Source organism: Triticum aestivum, chromosome 5A, assembly GCF_018294505.1.
Source record: "Triticum aestivum cultivar Chinese Spring chromosome 5A, IWGSC CS RefSeq v2.1, whole genome shotgun sequence".
NCBI lineage: Eukaryota > Viridiplantae > Streptophyta > Magnoliopsida > Poales > Poaceae > Triticum > Triticum aestivum.
This window is the reverse complement of record NC_057806.1, coordinates 645,469,252-645,483,042: the sequence shown is the minus strand read 5'-3', so window position 1 is coordinate 645,483,042 and position 13,791 is coordinate 645,469,252.

The window sequence follows — 13,791 nt, the reverse complement described above, 5'->3', positions numbered from 1 at the left end:
CCGCCTTCCTCCCTTCTTTGCCTCCATCATCCCGCAGGGGGAGCCCCTGGAGCTCTAGCTGCAGCACGCCGGATGCAGCACCCTCGCGACCGAGGCAGAGGTCGCGGTCGTTGCCCCGGGCAAGGTCTTCATGACTCGGGGCTGGAGAGAGATCGCCCGGGTTTGCAGGGTAAGGGGCGTCTTCGCGGTCCACTTGGATTACGACGGTGCTTCGGTGATGCTCTTCAAGGTCTTCGATGCGAGCGGGCGCCGGCTGGAGTGCTGCCCGGGGAAGGTGGCCAGGACCCTGCCGCGATGAGGACTGGGCCCGCCAACTGCTCCCTTGGCGGCTCCTGAGGCGGTGGAGGCGTCGGAGGTTCCAGCGACTCCGGCAAGCTCTTCGCAACTCCGGAGACGAGCGACGACAGCTACGAGCCCCCGAGCCGGCGCCGCTCCTGGGGCAGGGCGGGCTCGTCAGGCCGCCGCCGACTCTGATCTAGATGGGGTTGGCGTCGGTGCTTGACGGCCCACTGTTGATGATGGTGTCTCTTGTAGGGTCGTGCGTAGTTTGTGTCCCTTTAGGATCTGTTCCCCGCGAGGAATCAAAAACGCGTCCTGTGGGGGCTTGTAAGGTGCATGTGATCCTGTTTTGTTAATATAACCCTTGTCATAGAATTGCGCGAGTTGCTCATTCCGTCTTAGCTCAGTCCTCCCTTTCAAACCTCACGAGGGCTTGGTGCTCTGCGCCGACAGGTCCCAGTCCCAAGGCGGCTTCAGCCGTCGCTGGTATGCCAGGTCGCGATGCCGTGGTCAAGGCTAGGAGGTGAGCGACCCGGAGTCTGGTAAGAGCCCCTGAGTCGCGATGCTCAGGAGGTCCCCTTTGGCGCCCAAGCAGCCGTCGTTTGGTGAGAAAGGAGAGCAGCGTCGCTAACACGGGATAACGTTAGGTGCGGGGATGGTGCCACGGCAGCTGGCGCTTCCGGGTGATGACTTATCTCGAGGATCAGGGGCCGCTCTCTGGTGTGTCGCCGGGTCCGTGCATCGGCAGACGCGAGGTTGCTCAGCGAGGTCCTTGTGTGTCTCTCCCCTCTCGGCTTTGCTCCCCTTTCTGCTCTATGTCCTCGAGTCCCGGCCCTCGAGCAAGTCTCAGCCGTCGCTGGTATGTCAGGTCGCGATGACGTGGTCAAGGCCAGAGGGTGAGGGCTGGAGAGCCAGTAGGAGCCCTGAGTCGCGATGCTCAGGCACCCCCCTTTAACATGCAAGCGGTCCGTGCGGACGAGAGCGCAGGTGACACCACAAGGGCCTCGCATGACGCAGCCCCTTCAGGAGGTCCTGCAGGTCCATCATAGAAAAAACAAGGGGTTGCCATGACAATTGATAGTCAACCGTTGGTTGCTTCTGAGGGGTAGTGAGGCACTGAAGGCTTGACGAGGTGATGCTATGCGGGGCTTCCGCGGCCAAAGCTCAGCCATCCAGGTTTGTCGGCATTGCAGGGACGGACCCATGCGCAAGCGTCGTGCCGTTTGGGAGCAGCTCCGTTAGTTGGCGTCGGCTGAGCAGGCAACTAGGTAAAACACATTAGCCGTGAAGGAGTGGATTCGTTCAAATAGATGCTGGGAATGCGGACATCACTGGGTCAGGCCCGAGCGACTTGGGGGGTCATGCAGCCCGAGGGGCGCCCCCAACAAGGTAATCTAACAACATGGAATAAAAAAGGGATACACGCCGCAGGGACGGACCCACGCGGCCTGGGAATAATGCAGCCCTGGGGGGCGCTCCCAGCTGGAAATAAAACTCGAAAGATGTCACCTGATGATGTTGAGGACGAAGGAGCGTTGATGTAGCAGGCTCGGTGGGCTGCGGAAGCCGATCCTCACGAGCCCCCAGGCCCAGGGGCCTCGGGAGGCTCCGGAGGCGCTGATGGCTCCTCACAGGCCATCTCCATCCCTGCCAGGGCTGCGGAATGCCTGGCCTCTCATGCCCCCGTGATGCCCCTCATGAGGCGCTGGTACGTGTCAGCCGCGTACGGCAAGCCGTAAGGCATGCGAACGTAGCTGTGGGGTGGGCCTCCGCAGCGCCCCACTCGCGAGGGCCAGAGGCGCTCCAAGGAGGCGACTCGGTTGAGCCCTGGTATGTCGATGCAGACGCGTAGCCCACCATCCTCGCCTGGATGGGGATCTACTGCTGGTAGGCGGCGGCCGCCTTTCATGACTCTTGACTCCTGTAGCTCCTGAATGGCCTTGCTGACGAACTCCTGAGGGTCTGGGTCTCCTTGCCTTGCTCCTTCTTGAGGGAAACGTGCTTCGAAACACGCCTCCATGTGGTGCCCAAGCGCCTCCCTCGTGACCCTAGCTAGGTCGGCGGCCCTCCAGGGGAGAGCCCCCGAGCCCTGCCTGAGGAGGGCACCGGGCGCGCTTTCTATGCGATGGAAGGAGGATCCCCCTGGGCAGGTGCGGGCCCAGAGGGGCCTACCTCCTGAGTGGTCGGGCCGGACGATGTCTTCTTCTTCTTAGGGGTGGTCTCAGGAGGCCTCCTGCTTCCACGATCCAGGTCTTCCAGTGACGCGGCCTGAAAGGCTCATTCCAGGGAGCACACCACATCCTTCTCTTCACAGGGCACCGTGATGACTCCGCCGCTTCCTGGCATCTTGAGGACGTTGTAGCCGTGGCGAGTTACGGCCATGAACTTGGCCAGCGCTGGGTACCCAAGGATGGCGTTGTACGGCAGGAGAATGTGAGCGACGTTGAAGTCGATGAGCTCGGTGCGGTAGTTGTCGCGTGCCCCGAAGGTGACAGGGAGGCGGACCTGCCCAATCGGGACCGTGGAGCCATCGGTGATACCGGAGAAAGGCTTGGTTGGCTGAAGCTGGCTGTAGGGCACTTGGAGGTTGTTGAATGTCTCCATGGACAGGACGTTGAGCCCTGCCCCGCCATCGATGAGGGTCTTGGTGACCACCACGTTGCTGACGATCGGGGAGCAAAGCATTGGGAGAACTCCGGCTGTAGCCGCACACTTGAGCTGATCTGCCGAGCTGAACCTGATGGCGCACGCCGACCACCTGAGAGGGCGCGTGGCTTCGAGCCTGGGGAGGGCTGCATTCACTTCACGGGCGAACTACTTGAAGATGCACTGAGAGGCTGGGGCTTGTGGCCCGCCCAGGATGCAGGCGATCACGCGCGGCTCCTGGAAGCCCCCAGCCCCCTCGTCCTGGTGGCGGTCCTCGTTTCTCCTTGGCTGCGGCGGCGGCGGTGGGAGGCCTGCGTTGCCTTGCGGGCGATCCTCTCGAGGCTGATCCCTCCAGTCTCCCTCGCGAGGCTGATCCCTCCAGCCTCCCTCGCGAGGCGGGTCTTGCCAGCGATCCTCGCGAGGTTGATCGCGCCACCCTTGGCGCGGGCCACGGTCTTCCCAGCGTCCTGCGTTCCTTCCTCCTCCTTGGCCGTAGCCCCGGTCACTGTGGTCAGGGCGACGGCCGATCCTTCCTTCTCACACGGCTCGGAGCTCTTGACATTCGTTGGTGTTGTGGGTGTGGAGGTCGTGGTACACACAGTACCGGCTGCCCTTGGAAGGTTCGGGCTGATCTCTGCCCTGCTTGGTGTCTGGTTCTGCCGCGAGCACGGCAGCCCCCTTGCGCTTCACATCCTTGGCCTTGGGCTTCTTCTCTTCTGGGTCTGCGGCAGGTAGCTCGAGGAGGGAGAGATGTCCTTCCTCGGCCCTGGCGCACTTGGTTGCCAGGTTGAACAGTTCCAAGGAAGTGCACAGGTCTTCATGCATCGCCAGCTCCTCCTTCATCTTGACGTCGCGCACGCCGTCGGAGAAGGCCGAGATGATGGCCTCCTCAGTCACCTTGGGGCTCTTGAGGCGCGCGTTGTTGAAGCGCTGGATGTACTTCTGCAGGGTCTCCCCGGGATGTTGCTTGATGCGGCGCATGTCGCTCACGGCGGGTGGCCGGTCGCGAGTGCCTTGGAAGTTGGCGATGAAGCGGGCGCGCATCTCGTCCCAGGAGGAGATTGTGCCTGGAGCCAGGTTCATGAGCCAGGTGCGGGCCCCATCCTTGAGTGCCATGGGGAACCAGTTCGCCATGACCTTCTCGTCTCCGTTCGCAGCTTCGATGCCCAGCTCATAGAGCTGGAGGAACTCTGCAGGGTCAGCTGTGCCGTCGTAGCGAGGAGGCAAGTCTGGCTTGAACTTGCCGGGCCACGCGACACTGCGTAGCTCGGCGGTGATGGCGCGGCAGCCTGTTGTGGCCACGGGAGGCCTTGGATGACGGGGAGCTTGGTCTTGCATGTCCCCACGCGCTGCAGCTGGGAGCAGCGCGGGGTCTTGACGCGCGGGAGCAGGAGCATGGTCGCGACGTGCTGGAGCAGGGAGCGCCCGGGCAGCTTCTTGCGGGCGAGGGACTTCTTGACAGGTATGCTCTTGCTGCGCTGGCGCCTGATGGAGCGGGTTCCGCCCAGGGGCCACGCGCCTTGGAGCCATGGCGCCTTCCTGAGTAGGAGGCGGCCGGGGCGCCGCCGGAGCTTCATTGCCCGCGCAGGGCGGGGTGCGGTGTAGCGGAACGGACGGCGTAGGAGAGCCCCCTGCGGCGCGGACGAGCTCAGCGACGCGGTCGAGCCATTCTTCGTAGACATCGTTGACGGGATGGTAGCGCAGGAGCTCATTCGCCGCGATGAGTGCAGCCCGAGCCTCCATGGGCGCGCGGAGCGCGCGGGATGAAGAACCAGCTGGGGTGAGCGACGAAGTTGCGGTGCGGCCGTCTTGCCTCACGGACGGATGCTGGGACGATGCTTGCTGCTCGTCCCCCGCCGGGCCAGTGGCGGCATTGACGGCAGGTGACGGGGAACGGCGAGGACGCCCGCCGACAGGGGTCGTCTGGGCGACGCGGGAAGTGAGCGCGGCCCGGCGCTCGGCGCGGGCCCGACGAGCGTCAGACATGGGCATGATGGTTGGAGGAGAACGGGGTGGTGGAAGACGAATCACGGCGCACCCCTACCTGGCGCGCCAAATGTCGAATTTCGGGTTCCGGCAGACCCTTGAGGTTCGAACACTGGGGTGCGCGCGGAGATTTCGCCTCCTACCTACCTGCACCCCTCCGCCTTGCTAGGATCTAAACTAAGGGAAGAACAACACAAGAGACGCAGGGTTTATACTGGTTCGGGCCACCGTTGTGGTGTAATACCCTACTCCAGTGTGTGGTGTGGTGGATTGCCTCTTGAGCTGATGATGATGAACAATATAAGGAAGAACAGCCTCGCGAGGGTCTGTTCTTGGCTGGGGCGATGAACTGCTGGGAGGAGCTCAGTCACCCTTCTCTCTCTCTCTCTACCTGATCTTCTCTATCCTTCGATCCCTCTCTTTTCTTCGGATCTCCCCGCTCTCTCTTTTTTTCTCTCCCCTTTTGCTCTGCGGGTGGCTGGTCCTATTTATAGAGGCCCTGGTCCTCTTCCCAAATATCGAGCAGGAAGGGAGCCAAGAATGGCGGGCTAATTTGAAGGGGGACAGCTAGTATCAGCTATCCTGACAAAAGTAGTCTTCGCCTGCGCAAAGCTCTGGTGATGACGCCGCCTTGGGCTCCGCGGTGACCTCCATCTCGTAGTCCTCCTGGTCTTGGTCTCATTGCACCGAAATGGCAACCTTTGCCTTATGCCTCGGTACTCCGCGGCTGCGCTTGCCCCCTTTGCACCAAAGAGGAAGGTAGGACACTACGCGGGCTGGCACCCGCCTGGCGCCCCCGGTCGTCATGGCTTGCGTCACGGGCACCTCGTGAGGTACCCCGCCTTGATTTCTCCGCCTCCTCATGAGCCAGCCTGACGAGGCCGCGCCTGAGGAAGCTCCGCGTCGTCCGCCCCGCGAGGCTTGGCCCCTCGCGAGGGTCTTGGGTTTGTGTTAGTGAAGATGGGCCGCGCTGGGCCCCCCTTTGAGCCACGCCGCAGGCCGCATGCAGGCAAGGTTGGGGACCCCCGTTCCCAGAATGCCGACAGTCTCCAATAATTCAAATTTATTTCAATACAAAACCCTAGAGATAAGATGACATGACTTCTTCCATTTAAATAAATGAAAAGGGTTTTTGAAAATATTTGAATTTCACTTGGAAAGATTTCAAATTCAGAAAAACTTTAAGTAACTCAATGATTTTCATGAGAGAAGATAAAATGACTTCTTCAAAACATATGAAATATGGGTTGGAAGTTTAAAAGAATCAAATTTAAAGTCCCTTTGAAATTATTTCCAATTTGGAGCTATTTGAATTGAGGTAATAGTATTTACGTTACTTTATACATGTGATTTACCTCTATTATAAATCCTTGAGTACTATGTGTGTCAGCATACCGATCCAGGGATGACACTGAAGCACAGAGACTTGATCCATTCGTGTCGGGTCGCTACATTGGGCCATCTTACTGCACCTTATTTACTTTTATTACTTGTTACCCGTTACAAATTACCTTATCACAAAACTATCTGTTACCGATAATTTCAGTGCTTGCAGAGAATACCTTACTGAAAACTGCTTATCATTTCCTTCTGCTCCTCGTTGGGTTCGACACTCTTACTTTTCGAAAGGACTATGATAGATCCCCTATACTTGTGGGTCATCATGTAGCATCATGTACGAGATGTCGGCCCAGAGATGTGACGACGACCATTAATTGATACTTTCTCGACAATCATTTCTGTGTGAACCTGATGCTCAAAGAAAAATTCAGTCAAACCGAGTTGTCTAAATGGATCAATTCAAATAATTTAGGCTACACATGTTGTCTTTCACATTTCGCAGGCATATTTATTATGTATTTTTACATTAGATTTGTTCATTCCACTTCCATTTAACATTTGTAGCATGCTTAATGAATGTGCTCCAATGAAAGTGGAGCATGAGTCTGTCATGTATAATGTTTTGGCTGTGATGGCCTAGTTTTTTCGTGTTTATGACTTTCTGTTGGACTTCACATTTAGAAATAAGAGATGGTTGTGTGTAGTGATCAATGTGGAGTCCAGGGTTGACCCTCGTTTTCAAGGGAGAATGCTAATAAATGTGGTCCAACGGGTATGCAACAACCTTAATAGGTGGAAACTATAAACATGAAAGAATAATTCAAAATCACCATCAATTAATATTGTTGTTTAATTATTTTCAATTTTATTTGTCATATGTTTTTAATATAGAAGTTAAATATGATTTTAATGATTTAGAAAACTTTAAATAAAGGGAAATCTTGTTTATTTGCATATAAAAGATTTACATGCCAAATACAATTGATAATCACAGTCCCAATATCCGCATTTTTGGGGATTGCCAGCCTAGTAAGTAAAAAAATACGGTAAAATCTTACTTTCAATATGCGCACTTTGTACTAATTAAAAGTTTGTTAGTAGTCCTTGTTTTAGAATGTGTGCCACACTCACTTTTGTTAACCAATACTAGCTTGTGGGTAAAAAGGAGCTGACCGAGCCTTGCCCACCAGGTTTAAACCCTAGACTTGACATCTTTTGTGTCTCGTAAATTAAAATTTGATTTACTCTACTATAATCACAATAAAGGAACAATATGTTTATTCACAAATCAAGGACTCTGAACACAAAATAATAATTTAATTTTTAGTCCACATATTTTATTCGATTTGTGAGTGTGAAATTATGACATAATTTTTGCCCTTAGTCGGAACCACCCCATGGGTTTTGCCCTTACTTTTCGACTCCGCTCAGTTTTGAGCTTAGACAGTGGTCGTCCAAGTGCCCTTTAACCATTTGAATAATAATTTGAAAATTCATAATAAATTCATATGAACTCATAAAAATGCAAGTAAGATATCAAAATGTTCAGAAAAACATTACCTTTATGTGCATGTAATTTTTATTCAGTAGAAAAGTACTATTTAAACTACCCAAAGTTATTAATATTATTAACATCGTTAACCATAAAAAGGTATAAACAATATTTTCTCATGAATAAAAATCACAATTATAGGTGATATTTTCTAAACATTCTAATATCTTATTTGCATTTTTCTGACTTCATATGAACTTGTTATGAATATAAGATATCAGAATGTTCAAAAAACATCACCTATATTTGCATGTGAATTTTGTGCATGAAAAAAGTATTGCTTATACCTTTTTTGTTAATAGTGTTAATAACATTAATAACCTCGGGTAGTCTAAACTATACCTTTTTCCTGAATGCAAATGACATACGCATGAAAGCAATGTTTTTCTGAATATTTTGATATCTTATTTGCATTTTTATGAGTTCATATACATTGGCTATGAATTTTTCAAAGTATTGGTCAAACGATCAAATGGTACTCTGTTGATCTCAGAGACAAATGTAAGGGCTAAATTGAGCAGAGGTGAGAAGTAAGGGAAAAACCCACGGGCTACCACAACTAAAGGCAAAAGTGTAATTGTCCAAAAAAAACTCCACAACAAGGGGTTGGTGGCTTATACTTCAGGTGAGGATACAGATATTTCTCAAAGATGGTTCAGTTTCCTAGCCATGGACATGTTTGTCATTTGATGAACGGGATCACGTCAGTAGAGAATGATGTGATGGACTAGACTCATCCGTTAGCTTAGCACTATGATCGTTCAGTTTATTGCTATTGCTTTCTTCATGACTTATACATGTCCCTATGACTATGAGATTATGCAACTCCCATATACTGGAGGAACACCTTGTGTGCTATCAAACGTCACAACGTAACTGGGTGATTATAAAGATGCTCTACAGGTGTCTTCGATGGTGTTTGTTGAGTTGGCATAGATCAAGATTATGATTTGTCACTTTGTATATCAGAGAGGTATCTCTGGGCCCTCTCGGTAATGCACATCACTATGAGCCTTGCAAGAAATGTGACTAATGAGTTAGTCAAGGGATGATGCATTACGGAACGAGTAAAGAGAGTTGCCGGTGACGAGATTAAACTAGGTATGATGATACGGATGATCGAATCTCAGGCAAGTAACATACCGATGCCAAAGGGAACAACGCATGTTGTTATGCATTTTGACTGATATAGATCTTCGTAGAATATGTAGGAACCAATATGAGCATCCAGGTTCCGCTATTGGTTATTTACTGGAGATGTGTCTCGGTCATGTCTACATAGTTCTCGAACCCGCAGGGTCCACACGCTTAATGTTTGATGACGATATGTATTATGAGTTATGTGATTTGATGTACCGAAGGTTGTTCAGAGTCCCGGATGATATCACGGACATTACAAGGAGTCTCGAAATGGTCGAGACATAAAGATTGGTATATTGGACAATGTTGTTCGGACACCGCAAGTGTTCCGGAGAGTTTCGGATAAAACCGGAGTGCCGGACCCCCCCCCCCCGGAGAACTAATGGGCCTCTATGGGCCTTAGTGGGAAGAGAGGAAGGTCCAGGAGGGGCTGGTCGTGCCCCCCCTTGGGTCCGAATTGGACTAGGGGAAGGGGGTGGCGCCCCCCTTTCCTTCCCTTCCCCCTCTCTCCCTCTTGGTGGATTCCTACTAGGACTTGGAGTCCTAGTAGGATTCCCCTCCTAGGGTGCGCCCTAGGGGCCAGCCGGATCTCCCCTCCTCTCTCCTTTATATACAGGGAAGGGGGCACCCCATAGACACACAAGTTGATCTTTATCGGCGGTGCCCCCCTCCACAGTTTTCCACATCGGTCATATTGTCGTAGTGCTTAGGCGAAGCCCTGCGTCGGTAACTTCATCATCACCGTCAACACGCCGTCGTGCTGACGGAACTCACCCTCGGCGTCAGCTGGATCAAGAGTACGAGGGACGTCACCGAGCTGAAAGTGTGCAGATCGCGTAGGTGCCGGGCGTTTGGTACTTGATCGGTTGGATCGCGAAGACGTTCGACTACATCAACCGCGTTACTTAACACTTCTGCTTTCGGTCTACAAGGGTACGTAGACACACTCTCCCCCTCGTTGCTATGCATCTCCTAGATAGATCTTGCGTGATCGTAGGAAATTTTTTGAAATACTGCGTTCCCCAACAAGAGTTACAAATGCTTGCGACCTTAGTCCCGGTGATGTTGGCTTTGAGAGTGGCCACTATTCTCATCAAAACTCGTAGAACATCTTCAAGACCTATGAGTTTGATCATATAGAGGCCTCTCACAGTGATTGACAGTTTGAGAAATTATTGCGCGCCAAGGGATCACTATCCTTTTGTGATAGTCTCGATGGATTATCTTTCATTAATATATTGAGGGCATTTTCTAGTAGTTTTTTCGGGGGGTGGGGGGAGGGTTGTTACCTTGCCATTTGTCAAAGGATTAGGAGCTGAACCATTCATGTTTGCTTGGCGAGCAAAGAGAGGCATGTGAGAAATGTGATCGGCTTTGGAGTCATTTTGTTTCCCATGTTCTTCCTTTGCTTCTTTGGGCATTTGTTAATTTGTTATGTGTGACTTGTTGTTGCGGCTAGGTGTTGGTGCATGAAAAAAATAAGTGGAAGCCGGAAGTCTGAGTTTCTCGTTCTTCCTCTCTGGCCACTTGGATTGCCTTAATGTATGATGTTTTAGCATAATGAGGGAATTTATATGAGCAACGAGTTTTTCATAGATCTTGGAAGTGGTTTTCGGCAATCCTCAGCCTTTAGTGTTCAAAGGAGGTATCATGGTAGTGGGCGTTCTTGTGAGTGCTTCACTTGCCATTACGATGATCCTAAGTGGTAAGTGCAAGGCTTGATTCTCGGTCGTGCTCTTGTTGCCTTTCTCCTTATGGGCATGGAGCTTCTTATGCCTTCTTAGGCATTCTTTTATGAGATCTTACTTTGATGCAATGAGCCATGTAAGGAGGTGGTGACTTTGGATTATCCAGGGCTGCCTATTTTCCAAGTTGTGAAAAGGTTGAGGAGACATGACTTCAAGTAAGTGCATCCCCGCAAATGGCATCAATGTTATTGTAGATAAAACAACCATAAGGTCGACATGTTGTGGCCTAGCGAGTGTCAAGGCTAGATATAGTAATGACGGGTACATACAACGACAAGTGATTGGTTGATGTATACTTGTGGGAGTTGGACAATGATTTGAACCAAGTTCGGATGGACTTATGAAGGAGAGATGGCGTAGCCAACTAAGCGGTGTAGTATCATGTACGAGATGTCAGACCGGAGATGTGACAAGGGCCATTCATTGATACTTTCTCAACAATCCTTACCATGTGAACCTCATGCTCGAAGAAAATTTCACTCAACCGAGTTGTCTGAATAGATCAATTCAAATAATTTAGGCCACACTTGTTGTGTTTCGCATTTCGTGAGCATATTTATTATGTACTTTTACATTAGATTTGTTCATTCCACTTCCATTTTAACACTTGTAGCATGTTTAATGGATGTACTCGAATAAAAGTGGAGCATGAGTGTGTCATGTATTGCTTTTTTGGTTGTGATGGACTTGGTTTTTATTTTCCTGTTTATGACTTTGTGTTGGACTTCACATTTAGAAATAAGAGATGGTTGTGTGCAGCGATCGATGTGGAGTCTTGGTTTAACCCTCCTTTTCGGGAGAAAATGCTAATAAATGTGCTCCAACGGGTATGCAACGACCTTAAAAGGTGGAAAATGGAAACATGAAAGGATAATTTTTAAAATCACCATCAATTTATATTGTTGTTCTATTGCATTTTCAATTTCATAGGTCATATGCTTTTAATATACAACTTAAATATGAATTTAATGCTTTAGAAAATACTCTCAATAAAGGGAAATCATGCCAATTTGCATATAAAAGATTTACATACCAAACACAATTGATAATCACAGTCCCGGTATCCACATTTTTGGGATTGCAAGCCTTGTAAGTAAAAAAATACATGAAAGCCTTACATTGAATATGTGCAGTTTCTACCAATTCAAACTTTTTTAGCAGTCCTTATTTTAGGATATGTGTTACACTCACTTTTGTTAACCAATACTGGCTTGTGGGTACAAAGGTTATGGCCGAGCCTTGCCCACCAGGTTAAACCCTAGACTTGACGTCTTGGGTGTCTCCTAAATTAAATTTTGATTTACTATACTATAATCACAATAAATGAACAATATGTTTATTCACAAATAAAGGACTCTAAATACAAAATAACAATTCCAATTTTAGTGCGCATATTTTATCGGATTTGTGAGTGAAATTATGACATGTTTTAAGGTCCGTAAAAGTTTCAAACTTAATTATTGGGATAAGAAAATCTTGAAAATGACATAAAAGTATCTTAAATATATACACTTATTATTAAATCAAATTTTGTTCAGAGTTGATATATTCCAGCTTTTGGGTCCGAAAGGAACCATCGTGATCGTGCCTTGAATCAAAACAAAAAACTATAGTCATTTATAAACATTTTTGGTTCATCAAGGCTCCACAACAACATCTCAGAAGAAAAAATGGCCAAATGCATATTTTCCCCTTAGTCGGAAAAACCCCACGGGTTTTGCCCTTACTTTTCGACTCTGCTCATTTATTACTTTAGATTTGTCTGTGTGGTCGTCCAAGTGCCCTTTGACCAATACTTTGAAAATTCATATCAAAAACATATGAACTCATAATAATGCAAATAAGATATCAAATGCTCCAAAAAACATTACCTTTATGTGCATGTAATTTCATTCAGTAAAAAGTAATGTTTAAACTACCCGAGGTTATTAACGTTATCAACATTATTAAGCATAAAACGGTATAAACAATAATTTTTCATGAATAAAAATCACAATTATAGGTGATATTTTCTAAACGTTCTGGTATCTTGTTTGTATTATTCTAAGTTCATATGAACTTGTTATGAATTTTCGAAGTAATGGACAAAGTTGTTTGAAAATTCATAACAAATATGTATGAACTCAGAAAATGCAAATAAAGTATCAAAATGTCCATAAAACATCACCTATATTTTGCTTGTGATTTTTGTTCATGAAAAAAATATTGCTTACTCCCTCTATAAACTAATATAAGAGCGTTTAGATCACTAAAATAGTGGTCTAAACACTCTTATATTAGTTTACAGAGGGAGTACATTTTTTTGCTTTTTTTCAAGAAAGCTCACCATCCATGCTGAATGGTAATACATTTTTTTGCTTAGCAGTGTTAATAACATTAGTTACCTCGGGTACTCTAAATAGTACTTTTTTCTTGAATGCAAATGACATGCACATAAAGGTAATGTTTCTTTAAACATTTTGATATCTTATTTGCATTTTCATGAGTTCATATATATTGCTCGTGATTTTTAAAATACTGGTCAAACGGTCAAAAGCACTCGAACGATCTCAAAAGTAAATGTAAAGGCAAAAATGAGAAGAGTTGAAAAGTAAGGGCAAAACCCACGGGTAAGCACAACTAAGTGCAAAAGTGTTGCAGGTGGTTAATTCAAACGCTCCTAAGGGGTCGGCTAATGGAAGACAGCCAATGACCACAACATGGATCCCCCTTGTGGATGGCAGCGTGAAAATAAACGTGGATGCCGCGGTCTCGAGGTTTGGTTTCGGTGCAATCTCAGCTATTTGTAGGGACCAAACAGGAGAATTCTTGAGGGCTTCAGCTTTCGTGTGCAGACACATTTCAGATCCTACAACACTTGAAGCTCTCGCTATCCGGGAAGCTATGGCTCTAGCAGATGATCTTTGTGTGCAAAGTATTCATATTGTGTCAGTTTGCAAGGTGGTGGTTGATGACATCCAGAAGCATAATATGTCTAGCTATTGGTGCAATAGTTCAAGAGATTTTAGAGCATTCTCTTTCTTTAAATTTTCGTAACATAGTCTATGAACGTAAGAGCTCCAATTTTGAAGCTCACAATTTGGCAAAGCATGTACTTAC